General features: G+C 45.0%; 30 non-coding genes across 30 annotated transcripts; all 30 read right to left on the bottom strand.

Annotated features, from left to right (window-relative positions):
* Positions 1-267: 267 nt before the first annotated feature.
* TRNAS-GCU (transfer RNA serine (anticodon GCU)) lies at positions 268-349 on the bottom strand. Its single transcript has one exon. It is a non-coding gene; the product is annotated as a tRNA-Ser (tRNA).
* Positions 350-554: 205 nt separating this feature from the next.
* Positions 555-636, bottom strand: TRNAS-GCU (transfer RNA serine (anticodon GCU)). Its single transcript has one exon. It is a non-coding gene; the product is annotated as a tRNA-Ser (tRNA).
* A 484-nt stretch (positions 637-1,120) lies between these two features.
* TRNAS-GCU (transfer RNA serine (anticodon GCU)) lies at positions 1,121-1,202 on the bottom strand. Its single transcript has one exon. It is a non-coding gene; the product is annotated as a tRNA-Ser (tRNA).
* Positions 1,203-1,822: 620 nt separating this feature from the next.
* On the bottom strand, positions 1,823-1,904 carry TRNAS-GCU (transfer RNA serine (anticodon GCU)). The gene has a single exon. It is a non-coding gene; the product is annotated as a tRNA-Ser (tRNA).
* A 341-nt stretch (positions 1,905-2,245) lies between these two features.
* TRNAS-GCU (transfer RNA serine (anticodon GCU)) lies at positions 2,246-2,326 on the bottom strand. Its single transcript has one exon. It is a non-coding gene; the product is annotated as a tRNA-Ser (tRNA).
* A 341-nt stretch (positions 2,327-2,667) lies between these two features.
* TRNAS-GCU (transfer RNA serine (anticodon GCU)) lies at positions 2,668-2,749 on the bottom strand. The gene has a single exon. It is a non-coding gene; the product is annotated as a tRNA-Ser (tRNA).
* Positions 2,750-2,954: 205 nt separating this feature from the next.
* On the bottom strand, positions 2,955-3,036 carry TRNAS-GCU (transfer RNA serine (anticodon GCU)). The gene has a single exon. It is a non-coding gene; the product is annotated as a tRNA-Ser (tRNA).
* A 484-nt stretch (positions 3,037-3,520) lies between these two features.
* Positions 3,521-3,602, bottom strand: TRNAS-GCU (transfer RNA serine (anticodon GCU)). Its single transcript has one exon. It is a non-coding gene; the product is annotated as a tRNA-Ser (tRNA).
* Positions 3,603-4,222: 620 nt separating this feature from the next.
* Positions 4,223-4,304, bottom strand: TRNAS-GCU (transfer RNA serine (anticodon GCU)). The gene has a single exon. It is a non-coding gene; the product is annotated as a tRNA-Ser (tRNA).
* A 341-nt stretch (positions 4,305-4,645) lies between these two features.
* Positions 4,646-4,726, bottom strand: TRNAS-GCU (transfer RNA serine (anticodon GCU)). Its single transcript has one exon. It is a non-coding gene; the product is annotated as a tRNA-Ser (tRNA).
* A 205-nt stretch (positions 4,727-4,931) lies between these two features.
* On the bottom strand, positions 4,932-5,013 carry TRNAS-GCU (transfer RNA serine (anticodon GCU)). The gene has a single exon. It is a non-coding gene; the product is annotated as a tRNA-Ser (tRNA).
* A 620-nt stretch (positions 5,014-5,633) lies between these two features.
* Positions 5,634-5,715, bottom strand: TRNAS-GCU (transfer RNA serine (anticodon GCU)). The gene has a single exon. It is a non-coding gene; the product is annotated as a tRNA-Ser (tRNA).
* A 341-nt stretch (positions 5,716-6,056) lies between these two features.
* Positions 6,057-6,138, bottom strand: TRNAS-GCU (transfer RNA serine (anticodon GCU)). The gene has a single exon. It is a non-coding gene; the product is annotated as a tRNA-Ser (tRNA).
* Positions 6,139-6,758: 620 nt separating this feature from the next.
* TRNAS-GCU (transfer RNA serine (anticodon GCU)) lies at positions 6,759-6,840 on the bottom strand. Its single transcript has one exon. It is a non-coding gene; the product is annotated as a tRNA-Ser (tRNA).
* Positions 6,841-7,181: 341 nt separating this feature from the next.
* TRNAS-GCU (transfer RNA serine (anticodon GCU)) lies at positions 7,182-7,262 on the bottom strand. The gene has a single exon. It is a non-coding gene; the product is annotated as a tRNA-Ser (tRNA).
* Positions 7,263-7,467: 205 nt separating this feature from the next.
* Positions 7,468-7,549, bottom strand: TRNAS-GCU (transfer RNA serine (anticodon GCU)). The gene has a single exon. It is a non-coding gene; the product is annotated as a tRNA-Ser (tRNA).
* A 620-nt stretch (positions 7,550-8,169) lies between these two features.
* On the bottom strand, positions 8,170-8,251 carry TRNAS-GCU (transfer RNA serine (anticodon GCU)). The gene has a single exon. It is a non-coding gene; the product is annotated as a tRNA-Ser (tRNA).
* A 205-nt stretch (positions 8,252-8,456) lies between these two features.
* Positions 8,457-8,538, bottom strand: TRNAS-GCU (transfer RNA serine (anticodon GCU)). Its single transcript has one exon. It is a non-coding gene; the product is annotated as a tRNA-Ser (tRNA).
* Positions 8,539-9,022: 484 nt separating this feature from the next.
* TRNAS-GCU (transfer RNA serine (anticodon GCU)) lies at positions 9,023-9,104 on the bottom strand. The gene has a single exon. It is a non-coding gene; the product is annotated as a tRNA-Ser (tRNA).
* Positions 9,105-9,724: 620 nt separating this feature from the next.
* On the bottom strand, positions 9,725-9,806 carry TRNAS-GCU (transfer RNA serine (anticodon GCU)). Its single transcript has one exon. It is a non-coding gene; the product is annotated as a tRNA-Ser (tRNA).
* Positions 9,807-10,426: 620 nt separating this feature from the next.
* On the bottom strand, positions 10,427-10,508 carry TRNAS-GCU (transfer RNA serine (anticodon GCU)). The gene has a single exon. It is a non-coding gene; the product is annotated as a tRNA-Ser (tRNA).
* A 205-nt stretch (positions 10,509-10,713) lies between these two features.
* Positions 10,714-10,795, bottom strand: TRNAS-GCU (transfer RNA serine (anticodon GCU)). Its single transcript has one exon. It is a non-coding gene; the product is annotated as a tRNA-Ser (tRNA).
* A 484-nt stretch (positions 10,796-11,279) lies between these two features.
* TRNAS-GCU (transfer RNA serine (anticodon GCU)) lies at positions 11,280-11,361 on the bottom strand. The gene has a single exon. It is a non-coding gene; the product is annotated as a tRNA-Ser (tRNA).
* A 205-nt stretch (positions 11,362-11,566) lies between these two features.
* TRNAS-GCU (transfer RNA serine (anticodon GCU)) lies at positions 11,567-11,648 on the bottom strand. Its single transcript has one exon. It is a non-coding gene; the product is annotated as a tRNA-Ser (tRNA).
* A 620-nt stretch (positions 11,649-12,268) lies between these two features.
* Positions 12,269-12,350, bottom strand: TRNAS-GCU (transfer RNA serine (anticodon GCU)). Its single transcript has one exon. It is a non-coding gene; the product is annotated as a tRNA-Ser (tRNA).
* A 205-nt stretch (positions 12,351-12,555) lies between these two features.
* On the bottom strand, positions 12,556-12,637 carry TRNAS-GCU (transfer RNA serine (anticodon GCU)). Its single transcript has one exon. It is a non-coding gene; the product is annotated as a tRNA-Ser (tRNA).
* Positions 12,638-13,121: 484 nt separating this feature from the next.
* On the bottom strand, positions 13,122-13,203 carry TRNAS-GCU (transfer RNA serine (anticodon GCU)). Its single transcript has one exon. It is a non-coding gene; the product is annotated as a tRNA-Ser (tRNA).
* A 205-nt stretch (positions 13,204-13,408) lies between these two features.
* Positions 13,409-13,490, bottom strand: TRNAS-GCU (transfer RNA serine (anticodon GCU)). The gene has a single exon. It is a non-coding gene; the product is annotated as a tRNA-Ser (tRNA).
* Positions 13,491-13,695: 205 nt separating this feature from the next.
* Positions 13,696-13,777, bottom strand: TRNAS-GCU (transfer RNA serine (anticodon GCU)). Its single transcript has one exon. It is a non-coding gene; the product is annotated as a tRNA-Ser (tRNA).
* Positions 13,778-14,405: 628 nt separating this feature from the next.
* On the bottom strand, positions 14,406-14,487 carry TRNAS-GCU (transfer RNA serine (anticodon GCU)). The gene has a single exon. It is a non-coding gene; the product is annotated as a tRNA-Ser (tRNA).
* Between the last annotated feature and the right edge of the window lie 237 nt (positions 14,488-14,724).

Raw genomic sequence — 14,724 nt, 5'->3', positions numbered from 1 at the left:
GATTCGAACTCGTGTGTTTAGAGCCCAATGTATCAGCATTCCATCGCCTTAACCACTCGGCCATCCCTTCCGGGATTTAAAGGAGTTAAATCATTTTGAGTGCATTTGTGTTCAAAACAAAACGGATAAAACGACGGAGGCGAGATTCGAACTCGCGCGGGCAGAGCCCAATGGATTAGCAGTCCATCGCCTTAACCACCCTGTCCTCGATTTAAAACTGGTTCAATTATTTTGCCTGAATTTGTGATTAAAACAATCCGATTAAAACGACTGAGGCGAGATTCGAACTCGCGCGGGCAGAGCCCAATGGATTAGCAGTCCATCGCCTTTATCACTCGGCCACCCCGTCCTTGATTTAAAACTGGTTTAATTATTTTGCCTGAATTTGTGATTATAACAATCCGGTTAAAACGACGGAAGCGAGATTCGAACTCGCGTGTTTTGAGCCCAATGTATCAGTATTCCATCGCCTTAACCACTCGGCCATCCCTTCCGGGATTTAAAGGAGTTAAATCATTTTGACTGCATTTGTGTTCAAAACAAAACGGATAAAACGACGGAGGCGAGATTCGAACTCGCGCGGGCAGAGCCCAATGTATTAGCAGTCCATCGCCTTAACCACTCGGCCACCCCGTCCTTGATTTAAAACTGGTTTAATTATTTTGCCTGAATTTGTGATTAAAACAATCCGGTTAAAACGACGGAGTCGAGATTCGAACTCGCGTGTTTAGAGTCCAATGTATCAGCATTCCATCGCCTTAACCACTCGGCCATCCCTTCCGGGATTTAAAGGAGTTAAATCATTTTGAGTGCATTTGTGTTCAAAACAAAACGGATAAAACGACGGAGGCGAGATTCGAACTCGCGCGGGCAGAGCCCAATGTATCAGCATTCCATCGCCTTAACCACTCGGCCATCCCTTCCGGGATTTAAAGGAGTTAAATCATTTTGAGTGCATTTGTGTTCAAAACAAAACGGATAAAACGACGGAGGCGAGATTCGAACTCACGCGGGCAGAGCTTAATGGATTAGCAGTCCATCGCCTTAACCACCCTGTCCTCGATTTAAAACTGGTTCAATTATTTTGCCTGAATTTGTGATTAAAACAATCCGATTAAAACGACTGAGGCGAGATTCGAACTCGCGCGGGCATATCCCAATGGATTAGCAGTCCATCGCCTTTATCACTCGGCCACCCCGTCCTTGATTTAAAACTGGTTTAATTATTTTGCCTGAATTTGTGATTATAACAATCCGGTTAAAACGACGGAGGCGAGATTCGAACTCACGTGTTTAGAGCCCAATGTATCAGCATTCCATCGCCTTAACCACTCGGCCATCCCTTCCGGGATTTGAAGGAGTTAAATCATTTTGACTGCATTTGTGTTCAAAACAAAACGGATAAAACGACGGAGGCGAGATTCGAACTCGCGCGGGCAGAGCCCAATGGATTAGCAGTCCATCGCCTTAACCACCCTGTCCTCGATTTAAAACTGGTTCTATTATTTTGCCTGAATTTGTGATTAAAACAATCCGGTTAAAACGACGGAGGCGAGATTCGAACTCGCGCGGGCAGAGCCCAATGGATTAGCAGTCCAGCGCCTTAACCATCCGGTCCTCGATTTAAAACTGGTTTAATTATTTTGCCTGAATTTGTGATTAAAACAATCCGGTTAAAACGACGGAGGCGAGATTCGAACTCGCGTGTTTAGGGCCCAATGTATTAGCAATCCATCGCCTTAACAACTCGGCCATCCCTTCCGATATTAAAACGAGTTAAATCATTTTGACTGCATTTGTGTTCAAAACAAAACGGATAAAACGACGGAGGCGAGATTCGAACTCGCGCGGGCAGAGCCCAATGTATTAGCAGTCCATCGCCTTAACCACTCGGCCACCCCGTCCTTGATTTAAAACTGGTTTAATTATTTTGCCTGAATTTGTGATTAAAACAATCCGGTTAAAACGACGGAGTCGAGATTCGAACTCGCGTGTTTAGAGTCCAATGTATCAGCATTCCATCGCCTTAACCACTCGGCCATCCCTTCCGGGATTTAAAGGAGTTAAATCATTTTGAGTGCATTTGTGTTCAAAACAAAACGGATAAAACGACGGAGGCGAGATTCGAACTCGCGCGGGCAGAGCCCAATGGATTAGCAGTCCATCGCCTTAACCACCCTGTCCTCGATTTAAAACTGGTTCAATTATTTTGCCTGAATTTGTGATTAAAACAATCCGATTAAAACGACTGAGGCGAGATTCGAACTCGCGCGGGCAGTCCCAATGGATTAGCAGTCCATCGCCTTTATCACTCGGCCACCCCGTCCTTGATTTAAAACTGGTTTAATTATTTTGCCTGAATTTGTGATTATAACAATCCGGTTAAAACGACGGAAGCGAGATTCGAACTCGCGTGTTTAGAGCCCAATGTATCAGCATTCCATCGCCTTAACCACTCGGCCATCCCTTCCGGGATTTAAAGGAGTTAAATCATTTTGAGTGCATTTGTGTTCAAAACAAAACGGATAAAACGACGGAGGCGAGATTCGAACTCGCGCGGGCAGAGCCCAATGGATTAGCAGTCCATCGCCTTAACCACCCTGTCCTCGATTTAAAACTGGTTCAATTATTTTGCCTGAATTTGTGATTAAAACAATCCGATTAAAACGACTGAGGCGAGATTCGAACTCGCGCGGGCAGAGCCCAATGGATTAGCAGTCCATCGCCTTTATCACTCGGCCACCCCGTCCTTGATTTAAAACTGGTTTAATTATTTTGCCTGAATTTGTGATTATAACAATCCGGTTAAAACGACGTAGGCGAGATTCGAACTCGCGTGTTAAGAGCCCAATGTATCAGCAATCCATCGCCTTAACCACTCGGAAATCCCTTCCGCGATTTAAACGAGTTTAATCATTTTGGCTGCATTTGTGTTCAAAACAAAACAGATAAAACGACGGAGGCGAGATTCGAACTCGCGCGGGCAGAGCCCAATGGAGTAGCAGTCCATCGCCTTAACCACTCGGCCACCCCGTCCTTGATTTAAAACTGGTTTAATTATTTTGCCTGAATTTGTGATTAAAACAATCCGATTAAAACGACGGAGGCGAGATTCGAACTCGCGTGTTTAGAGCCCAATGTATCAGCATTCCATCGCCTTAACCACTCGGCCACCCCTTCCGGGTTTTAAAGGAGTTAAATCATTTTGACTGCATTTGTGTTCAAAACAAAACGGATAAAACGACGGAGGCGAGATTCGAACTCGCGCGGGCAGAGCCCAATGTATCAGCATTCCATCGCCTTAACCACTCGGCCATCCCTTCCGGGATTTAAAGGAGTTAAATCATTTTGAGTGCATTTGTGTTCAAAACAAAACGGATAAAACGACGGAGGCGAGATTCGAACTCACGCGGGCAGAGCTTAATGGATTAGCAGTCCATCGCCTTAACCACCCTGTCCTCGATTTAAAACTGGTTCAATTATTTTGCCTGAATTTGTGATTAAAACAATCCGATTAAAACGACTGAGGCGAGATTCGAACTCGCGCGGGCATATCCCAATGGATTAGCAGTCCATCGCCTTTATCACTCGGCCACCCCGTCCTTGATTTAAAACTGGTTTAATTATTTTGCCTGAATTTGTGATTATAACAATCCGGTTAAAACGACGGAGGCGAGATTCGAACTCACGTGTTTAGAGCCCAATGTATCAGCATTCCATCGCCTTAACCACTCGGCCATCCCTTCCGGGATTTGAAGGAGTTAAATCATTTTGACTGCATTTGTGTTCAAAACAAAACGGATAAAACGACGGAGGCGAGATTCGAACTCGCGCGGGCAGAGCCCAATGGATTAGCAGTCCATCGCCTTAACCACCCTGTCCTCGATTTAAAACTGGTTCTATTATTTTGCCTGAATTTGTGATTAAAACAATCCGGTTAAAACGACGGAGGCGAGATTCGAACTCGCGCGGGCAGAGCCCAATGGATTAGCAGTCCAGCGCCTTAACCATCCGGTCCTCGATTTAAAACTGGTTTAATTATTTTGCCTGAATTTGTGATTAAAACAATCCGGTTAAAACGACGGAGGCGAGATTCGAACTCGCGTGTTTAGGGCCCAATGTATTAGCAATCCATCGCCTTAACAACTCGGCCATCCCTTCCGATATTAAAACGAGTTAAATCATTTTGACTGCATTTGTGTTCAAAACAAAACGGATAAAACGACGGAGGCGAGATTCGAACTCGCGCGGGCAGAGCCCAATGTATTAGCAGTCCATCGCCTTAACCACTCGGCCACCCCGTCCTTGATTTAAAACTGGTTTAATTATTTTGCCTGAATTTGTGATTAAAACAATCCGGTTAAAACGACGGAGTCGAGATTCGAACTCGCGTGTTTAGAGTCCAATGTATAAGCATTCCATCGCCTTAACCACTCGGCCATCCCTTCCGGGATTTAAAGGAGTTAAATCATTTTGAGTGCATTTGTGTTCAAAACAAAACGGATAAAACGACGGAGGCGAGATTCGAACTCGCGCGGGCAGAGCCCAATGGATTAGCAGTCCATCGCCTTAACCACCCTGTCCTCGATTTAAAACTGGTTCAATTATTTTGCCTGAATTTGTGATTAAAACAATCCGATTAAAACGACTGAGGCGAGATTCGAACTCGCGCGGGCAGTCCCAATGGATTAGCAGTCCATCGCCTTTATCACTCGGCCACCCCGTCCTTGATTTAAAACTGGTTTAATTATTTTGCCTGAATTTGTGATTATAACAATCCGGTTAAAACGACGGAAGCGAGATTCGAACTCGCGTGTTTTGAGCCCAATGTATCAGTATTCCATCGCCTTAACCACTCGGCCATCCCTTCCGGGATTTAAAGGAGTTAAATCATTTTGACTGCATTTGTGTTCAAAACAAAACGGATAAAACGACGGAGGCGAGATTCGAACTCGCGCGGGCAGAGCCCAATGTATTAGCAGTCCATCGCCTTAACCACTCGGCCACCCCGTCCTTGATTTAAAACTGGTTTAATTATTTTGCCTGAATTTGTGATTAAAACAATCCGGTTAAAACGACGGAGTCGAGATTCGAACTCGCGTGTTTAGAGTCCAATGTATCAGCATTCCATCGCCTTAACCACTCGGCCATCCCTTCCGGGATTTAAAGGAGTTAAATCATTTTGAGTGCATTTGTGTTCAAAACAAAACGGATAAAACGACGGAGGCGAGATTCGAACTCGCGCGGGCAGAGCCCAATGGATTAGCAGTCCATCGCCTTAACAACCCTGTCCTCGATTTAAAACTGGTTCAATTATTTTGCCTGAATTTGTGATTAAAACAATCCGATTAAAACGACTGAGGCGAGATTCGAACTCGCGCGGGCAGAGCCCAATGGATTAGCAGTCCAACGCCTTAACCATCCTGTCCTCGATTTAAAACTTGTTTAATTATTTTGCCTGAATTTGTGATTAAAACAATCCGGTTAAAACGAGGGAGGCGAGATTCGAACTCGCGTGTTCAGGGCCCAATGTATTAGCAATCCATCGCCTTAACAACTCGGCCATCCCTTCCGATATTAAAACGAGTTAAATCATTTTGACTGCATTTGTGTTCAAAACAAAACGGATAAAACGACGGAGGCGAGATTCGAACTCGCGCGGGCAGAGCCCAATGGATTAGCAGTCCATCGCCTTAACCACTCGGCCACCCCGTCCTCGATTTAAAACTGGTTTAATTATTTTGCCTGAATTTGTGATTAAAACAATCCGGTTAAAACGACGTAGGCGAGATTCGAACTCGCGCGGGCAGAGCCCAATGTATCAGCATTCCATCGCCTTAACCACTCGGCCATCCCTTCCGGGATTTAAAGGAGTTAAATCATTTTGAGTGCATTTGTGTTCAAAACAAAACGGATAAAACGACGGAGGCGAGATTCGAACTCACGCGGGCAGAGCTTAATGGATTAGCAGTCCATCGCCTTAACCACCCTGTCCTCGATTTAAAACTGGTTCAATTATTTTGCCTGAATTTGTGATTAAAACAATCCGATTAAAACGACTGAGGCGAGATTCGAACTCGCGCGGGCATATCCCAATGGATTAGCAGTCCATCGCCTTTATCACTCGGCCACCCCGTCCTTGATTTAAAACTGGTTTAATTATTTTGCCTGAATTTGTGATTATAACAATCCGGTTAAAACGACGGAGGCGAGATTCGAACTCACGTGTTTAGAGCCCAATGTATCAGCATTCCATCGCCTTAACCACTCGGCCATCCCTTCCGGGATTTGAAGGAGTTAAATCATTTTGACTGCATTTGTGTTCAAAACAAAACGGATAAAACGACGGAGGCGAGATTCGAACTCGCGCGGGCAGAGCCCAATGGATTAGCAGTCCATCGCCTTAACCACCCTGTCCTCGATTTAAAACTGGTTCTATTATTTTGCCTGAATTTGTGATTAAAACAATCCGGTTAAAACGACGGAGGCGAGATTCGAACTCGCGCGGGCAGAGCCCAATGGATTAGCAGTCCAGCGCCTTAACCATCCGGTCCTCGATTTAAAACTGGTTTAATTATTTTGCCTGAATTTGTGATTAAAACAATCCGGTTAAAACGACGGAGGCGAGATTCGAACTCGCGTGTTTAGGGCCCAATGTATTAGCAATCCATCGCCTTAACAACTCGGCCATCCCTTCCGATATTAAAACGAGTTAAATCATTTTGACTGCATTTGTGTTCAAAACAAAACGGATAAAACGACGGAGGCGAGATTCGAACTCGCGCGGGCAGAGCCCAATGTATTAGCAGTCCATCGCCTTAACCACTCGGCCACCCCGTCCTTGATTTAAAACTGGTTTAATTATTTTGCCTGAATTTGTGATTAAAACAATCCGGTTAAAACGACGGAGTCGAGATTCGAACTCGCGTGTTTAGAGTCCAATGTATAAGCATTCCATCGCCTTAACCACTCGGCCATCCCTTCCGGGATTTAAAGGAGTTAAATCATTTTGAGTGCATTTGTGTTCAAAACAAAACGGATAAAACGACGGAGGCGAGATTCGAACTCGCGCGGGCAGAGCCCAATGGATTAGCAGTCCATCGCCTTAACCACCCTGTCCTCGATTTAAAACTGGTTCAATTATTTTGCCTGAATTTGTGATTAAAACAATCCGATTAAAACGACTGAGGCGAGATTCGAACTCGCGCGGGCAGTCCCAATGGATTAGCAGTCCATCGCCCTTATCACTCGGCCACCCCGTCCTTGATTTAAAACTGGTTTAATTATTTTGCCTGAATTTGTGATTATAACAATCCGGTTAAAACGACGGAAGCGAGATTCGAACTCGCGTGTTTTGAGCCCAATGTATCAGTATTCCATCGCCTTAACCACTCGGCCATCCCTTCCGGGATTTAAAGGAGTTAAATCATTTTGACTGCATTTGTGTTCAAAACAAAACGGATAAAACGACGGAGGCGAGATTCGAACTCGCGCGGGCAGAGCCCAATGTATTAGCAGTCCATCGCCTTAACCACTCGGCCACCCCGTCCTTGATTTAAAACTGGTTTAATTATTTTGCCTGAATTTGTGATTAAAACAATCCGGTTAAAACGACGGAGTCGAGATTCGAACTCGCGTGTTTAGAGTCCAATGTATCAGCATTCCATCGCCTTAACCACTCGGCCATCCCTTCCGGGATTTAAAGGAGTTAAATCATTTTGAGTGCATTTGTGTTCAAAACAAAACGGATAAAACGACGGAGGCGAGATTCGAACTCGCGCGGGCAGAGCCCAATGGATTAGCAGTCCATCGCCTTAACAACCCTGTCCTCGATTTAAAACTGGTTCAATTATTTTGCCTGAATTTGTGATTAAAACAATCCGATTAAAACGACTGAGGCGAGATTCGAACTCGCGCGGGCAGAGCCCAATGGATTAGCAGTCCAACGCCTTAACCATCCTGTCCTCGATTTAAAACTTGTTTAATTATTTTGCCTGAATTTGTGATTAAAACAATCCGGTTAAAACGAGGGAGGCGAGATTCGAACTCGCGTGTTCAGGGCCCAATGTATTAGCAATCCATCGCCTTAACAACTCGGCCATCCCTTCCGATATTAAAACGAGTTAAATCATTTTGACTGCATTTGTGTTCAAAACAAAACGGATAAAACGACGGAGGCGAGATTCGAACTCGCGCGGGCAGAGCCCAATGGATTAGCAGTCCATCGCCTTAACCACTCGGCCACCCCGTCCTCGATTTAAAACTGGTTTAATTATTTTGCCTGAATTTGTGATTAAAACAATCCGGTTAAAACGACGTAGGCGAGATTCGAACTCGCGTGTTAAGAGCCCAATGTATCAGCAATCCATCGCCTTAACCACTCGGAAATCCCTTCCGCGATTTAAACGAGTTTAATCATTTTGGCTGCATTTGTGTTCAAAACAAAACAGATAAAACGACGGAGGCGAGATTCGAACTCGCGCGGGCAGAGCCCAATGGAGTAGCAGTCCATCGCCTTAACCACTCGGCCACCCCGTCCTTGATTTAAAACTGGTTTAATTATTTTGCCTGAATTTGTGATTAAAACAATCCGGTTAAAACGACGGAGGCGAGATTCGAACTCGCGTGTTTAGAGCCCAATGTATCAGCATTCCATCGCCTTAACCACTCGGCCACCCCTTCCGGGTTTTAAAGGAGTTAAATCATTTTGACTGCATTTGTGTTCAAAACAAAACGGATAAAACGACGGAGGCGAGATTCGAACTCGCGCGGGCAGAGCCCAATGTATCAGCATTCCATCGCCTTAACCACTCGGCCATCCCTTCCGGGATTTAAAGGAGTTAAATCATTTTGAGTGCATTTGTGTTCAAAACAAAACGGATAAAACGACGGAGGCGAGATTCGAACTCACGCGGGCAGAGCTTAATGGATTAGCAGTCCATCGCCTTAACCACCCTGTCCTCGATTTAAAACTGGTTCAATTATTTTGCCTGAATTTGTGATTAAAACAATCCGATTAAAACGACTGAGGCGAGATTCGAACTCGCGCGGGCAGATCCCAATGGATTAGCAGTCCATCGCCTTTATCACTCGGCCACCCCGTCCTTGATTTAAAACTGGTTTAATTATTTTGCCTGAATTTGTGATTATAACAATCCGGTTAAAACGACGGAGGCGAGATTCGAACTCGCGTGTTTAGAGCCCAATGTATCAGCATTCCATCGCCTTAACCACTCGGCCATCCCTTCCGGGATTTGAAGGAGTTAAATCATTTTGACTGCATTTGTGTTCAAAACAAAACGGATAAAACGACGGAGGCGAGATTCGAACTCGCGCGGGCAGAGCCCAATGGATTAGCAGTCCATCGCCTTAACCACCCTGTCCTCGATTTAAAACTGGTTCTATTATTTTGCCTGAATTTGTGATTAAAACAATCCGGTTAAAACGACGGAGGCGAGCTTCGAACTCGCGCGGGCAGAGCCCAATGGATTAGCAGTCCAACGCCTTAACCATCCGGTCCTCGATTTAAAACTGGTTTAATTATTTTGCCTGAATTTGTGATTAAAACAATCCGGTTAAAACGACGGAGGCGAGATTCGAACTCGCGTGTTTAGGGCCCAATGTATTAGCAATCCATCGCCTTAACAACTCGGCCATCCCTTCCGATATTAAAACGAGTTAAATCATTTTGACTGCATTTGTGTTCAAAACAAAACGGATAAAACGACGGAGGCGAGATTCGAACTCGCGCGGGCAGAGCCCAATGTATTAGCAGTCCATCGCCTTAACCACTCGGCCACCCCGTCCTTGATTTAAAACTGGTTTAATTATTTTGCCTGAATTTGTGATTAAAACAATCCGGTTAAAACGACGGAGTCGAGATTCGAACTCGCGTGTTTAGAGTCCAATGTATCAGCATTCCATCGCCTTAACCACTCGGCCATCCCTTCCGGGATTTAAAGGAGTTAAATCATTTTGAGTGCATTTGTGTTCAAAACAAAACGGATAAAACGACGGAGGCGAGATTCGAACTCGCGCGGGCAGAGCCCAATGGATTAGCAGTCCATCGCCTTAACAACCCTGTCCTCGATTTAAAACTGGTTCAATTATTTTGCCTGAATTTGTGATTAAAACAATCCGATTAAAACGACTGAGGCGAGATTCGAACTCGCGCGGGCAGAGCCCAATGGATTAGCAGTCCAACGCCTTAACCATCCTGTCCTCGATTTAAAACTTGTTTAATTATTTTGCCTGAATTTGTGATTAAAACAATCCGGTTAAAACGAGGGAGGCGAGATTCAAACTCGCGTGTTCAGGGCCCAATGTATTAGCAATCCATCGCCTTAACAACTCGGCCATCCCTTCCGATATTAAAACGAGTTAAATCATTTTGACTGCATTTGTGTTCAAAACAAAACCGATAAAACGACGGAGGCGAGATTCGAACTCGCGCGGGCAGAGCCCAATGGATTAGCAGTCCATCGCCTTAACCACTCGGCCACCCCGTCCTCGATTTAAAACTGGTTTAATTATTTTGCCTGAATTTGTGATTAAAACAATCCGGTTAAAACGACGTAGGCGAGATTCGAACTCGCGTGTTAAGAGCCCAATGTATCAGCAATCCATCGCCTTAACCACTCGGAAATCCCTTCCGCGATTTAAACGAGTTTAATCATTTTGGCTGCATTTGTGTTCAAAACAAAACAGATAAAACGACGGAGGCGAGATTCGAACTCGCGCGGGCAGAGCCCAATGGAGTAGCAGTCCATCGCCTTAACCACTCGGCCACCCCGTCCTTGATTTAAAACTGGTTTAATTATTTTGCCTGAATTTGTGATTAAAACAATCCGGTTAAAACGACGGAGGCGAGATTCGAACTCGCGTGTTTAGAGCCCAATGTATCAGCATTCCATCGCCTTAACCACTCGGCCACCCCTTTCGGGTTTTAAAGGAGTTAAATCATTTTGACTGCATTTGTGTTGAAAACAAAACGGATAAAACGACGGAGGCGAGATTCGAACTCGCGCGGGCAGAGCCCAATGTATCAGCATTCCATCGCCTTAACCACTCGGCCATCCCTTCCGGGATTTAAAGGAGTTAAATCATTTTGAGTGCATTTGTGTTCAAAACAAAACGGATAAAACGACGGAGGCGAGATTCGAACTCACGCGGGCAGAGCTTAATGGATTAGCAGTCCATCGCCTTAACCACCCTGTCCTCGATTTAAAACTGGTTCAAATATTTTGCCTGAATTTGTGATTAAAACAATCCGATTAAAACGACTGAGGCGAGATTCGAACTCGCGCGGGCAGATCCCAATGGATTAGCAGTCCATCGCCTTTATCACTCGGCCACCCCGTCCTTGATTTAAAACTGGTTTAATTATTTTGCCTGAATTTGTGATTATAACAATCCGGTTAAAACGACGCAGGCGAGATTCGAACTCGCGTGTTTAGGGCCCAATGTATTAGCAATCCATCGCCTTAACAACTCGGCCATCCCTTCCGATATTAAAACGAGTTAAATCATTTTGACTGCATTTGTGTTCAAAACAAAACGGATAAAACGACGGAGGCGAGATTCGAACTCGCGCGGGCAGAGCCCAATGTATTAGCAGTCCATCGCCTTAACCACTCGGCCACCCCGTCCTTGATTTAAAACTGGTTTAATTATTTTTCCTGAATTTGTGATTAAAACAATCCGGTTAAAACGACGGAGTCGAGATTCGAACTCGCGTGTTTAGAGTCCAATGTATCAGCATTCCATCGCCTTAACCACTCGGCCATCCCTTCCGGGATTTAAAGGAGTTAAATCATTTTGAGTGCATTTGTGTTCAAAACAAAACGGATAAAACGACGGAGGCGAGATTCGAACTCGCGCGGGCAGAGCCCAATGGATTAGCAGTCCATCGCCTTAACAACCCTGTCCTCGATTTAAAACTGGTTCAATTATTTTGCCTGAATTTGTGATTAAAACAATCCGATTAAAACGACTGAGGCGAGATTCGAACTCGCGCGGGCAGAGCCCAATGGATTAGCAGTCCAACGCCTTAACCATCCTGTCCTCGATTTAAAACTTGTTTAATTATTTTGCCTGAATTTGTGATTAAAACAATCCGGTTAAAACGAGGGAGGCGAGATTCAAACTCGCGTGTTCAGGGCCCAATGTATTAGCAATCCATCGCCTTAACAACTCGGCCATCCCTTCCGATATTAAAACGAGTTAAATCATTTTGACTGCATTTGTGTTCAAAACAAAACGGATAAAACGACGGAGGCGAGATTCGAACTCGCGCGGGCAGAGCCCAATGGATTAGCAGTCCATCGCCTTAACCACTCGGCCACCCCGTCCTCGATTTAAAACTGGTTTAATTATTTTGCCTGAATTTGTGATTAAAACAATCCGGTTAAAACGACGTAGGCGAGATTCGAACTCGCGTGTTAAGAGCCCAATGTATCAGCAATCCATCGCCTTAACCACTCGGAAATCCCTTCCGCGATTTAAACGAGTTTAATCATTTTGGCTGCATTTGTGTTCAAAACAAAACAGATAAAACGACGGAGGCGAGATTCGAACTCGCGCGGGCAGAGCCCAATGGAGTAGCAGTCCATCGCCTTAACCACTCGGCCACCCCGTCCTTGATTTAAAACTGGTTTAATTATTTTGCCTGAATTTGTGATTAAAACAATCCGGTTAAAACGACGGAGGCGAGATTCGAACTCGCGTGTTTAGAGCCCAATGTATCAGCATTCCATCGCCTTAACCACTCGGCCACCCCTTCCGGGTTTTAAAGGAGTTAAATCATTTTGACTGCATTTGTGTTGAAAACAAAACGGATAAAACGACGGAGGCGAGATTCGAACTCGCGCGGGCAGAGCCCAATGTATCAGCATTCCATCGCCTTAACCACTCGGCCATCCCTTCCGGGATTTAAAGGAGTTAAATCATTTTGAGTGCATTTGTGTTCAAAACAAAACGGATAAAACGACGGAGGCGAGATTCGAACTCACGCGGGCAGAGCTTAATGGATTAGCAGTCCATCGCCTTAACCACCCTGTCCTCGATTTAAAACTGGTTCAATTATTTTGCCTGAATTTGTGATTAAAACAATCCGATTAAAACGACTGAGGCGAGATTCGAACTCGCGCGGGCAGAGCCCAATGGATTAGCAGTCCATCGCCTTTATCACTCGGCCACCCCGTCCTTGATTTAAAACTGGTTTAATTATTTTGCCTGAATTTGTGATTATAACAATCCGGTTAAAACGACGGAAGCGAGATTCGAACTCGCGTGTTTAGAGCCTAATGTATCAGCATTCCCTCGCCTTAACCACTCGGCCATCCCTTCCGGGATTTAAAGGAGTTAAATCATTTTGACTGCATTTGTGTTCAAAACAAAACGGATAAAACGACTGAGGCGAGATTCGAACTCGCGCGGGCAGAGCCCAATGGATTAGCAGTCCATCGCCTTTATCACTCGGCCACCCCGTCCTTGATTTAAAACTGGTTTAATTATTTTGCCTGAATTTGTGATTATAACAATCCGGTTAAAACGACGGAGGCGAGATTCGAACTCGTGTGTTTAGAGCCCAATGTATCAGCATTCCATCGCCTTAACCACTCGGCCATCCCTTCCGGGATTTAAAGGAGTTAAATCATTTTGAGTGCATTTGTGTTCAAAACAAAACGGATAAAACGACGGAGGCGAGATTCGAACTCGCGCGGGCAGAGCCCGATGGATTAGCAGTCCATCGCCTTTATCACTCGGCCACCCCGTCCTTGATTTAAAACTGGTTTAATTATTTTGCCTGAATTTGTGATTATAACAATCCGGTTAAAACGACGGAGGCGAGATTCGAACTCGTGTGTTTAGAGCCCAATGTATCAGCATTCCATCGCCTTAACCACTCGGCCATCCCTTCCGGGATTTAAAGGAGTTAAATCATTTTGAGTGCATTTGTGTTCAAAACAAAACGGATAAAACGACGGAGGCGAGATTCGATCTCGCGCGGGCAGAGCCCAATGGATTAGCAGTCCATCGTCTTAACCACCCTGTCCTCGATTTAAAACTGGTTCAATTATTTTGCCTGAATTTGTGATTAAAACAATCCGATTAAAACGACTGAGGCGAGATTCGAACTCGCGCGGGCAGAGCCCAATGTATTAGCAGTCGATCGCCTTTATCACTCGGCCACCCCGTCCTTGATTTAAAACTGGTTTAATTATTTTGCCTGAATTTGTGATTATAACAATCCGGTTAAAACGACGGAAGCGAGATTCGAACTCGCGTGTTTAGAGCCCAATGTATCAGCATTCCATCGCCTTAACCACTCGGCCATCCCTTCCGGGATTTAAAGGAGTTAAATCATTTTGACTGCATTTGTGTTCAAAACAAAACGGATAAAACGACGGAGGCGAGATTCGAACTCGCGCGGGCAGAGCCCAATGTATTAGCAGTCCATCGCCTTAACCACTCGGCCACCCCGTCCTTGATTTAAAACTGGTTTAATTATTTTGCCTGAATTTGTGATTAAAACAATCCGGTTAAAACGACGGAGTCGAGATTCGAACTCGCGTGTTTAGAGTCCAATGTATCAGCATTCCATCGCCTTAACCACTCGGCCATCCCTTCCGGGATTTAAAGGAGTTAAATCATTTTGAGTGCATTTGTGTTCAAAACAAAACGGATAAAACGACGGAGGCGAGATTCGATCTCGCGCGGGCA

Source organism: Phalangium opilio, unplaced genomic scaffold, assembly GCF_054372755.1.
Source record: "Phalangium opilio isolate 3A_F unplaced genomic scaffold, DU_Popi_V2 ptg000089l_1, whole genome shotgun sequence".
NCBI lineage: Eukaryota > Metazoa > Arthropoda > Arachnida > Opiliones > Phalangiidae > Phalangium > Phalangium opilio.
Note: the sequence above shows the minus strand (reverse complement) of the source record. Positions and strands in the feature narration are given on the sequence as shown.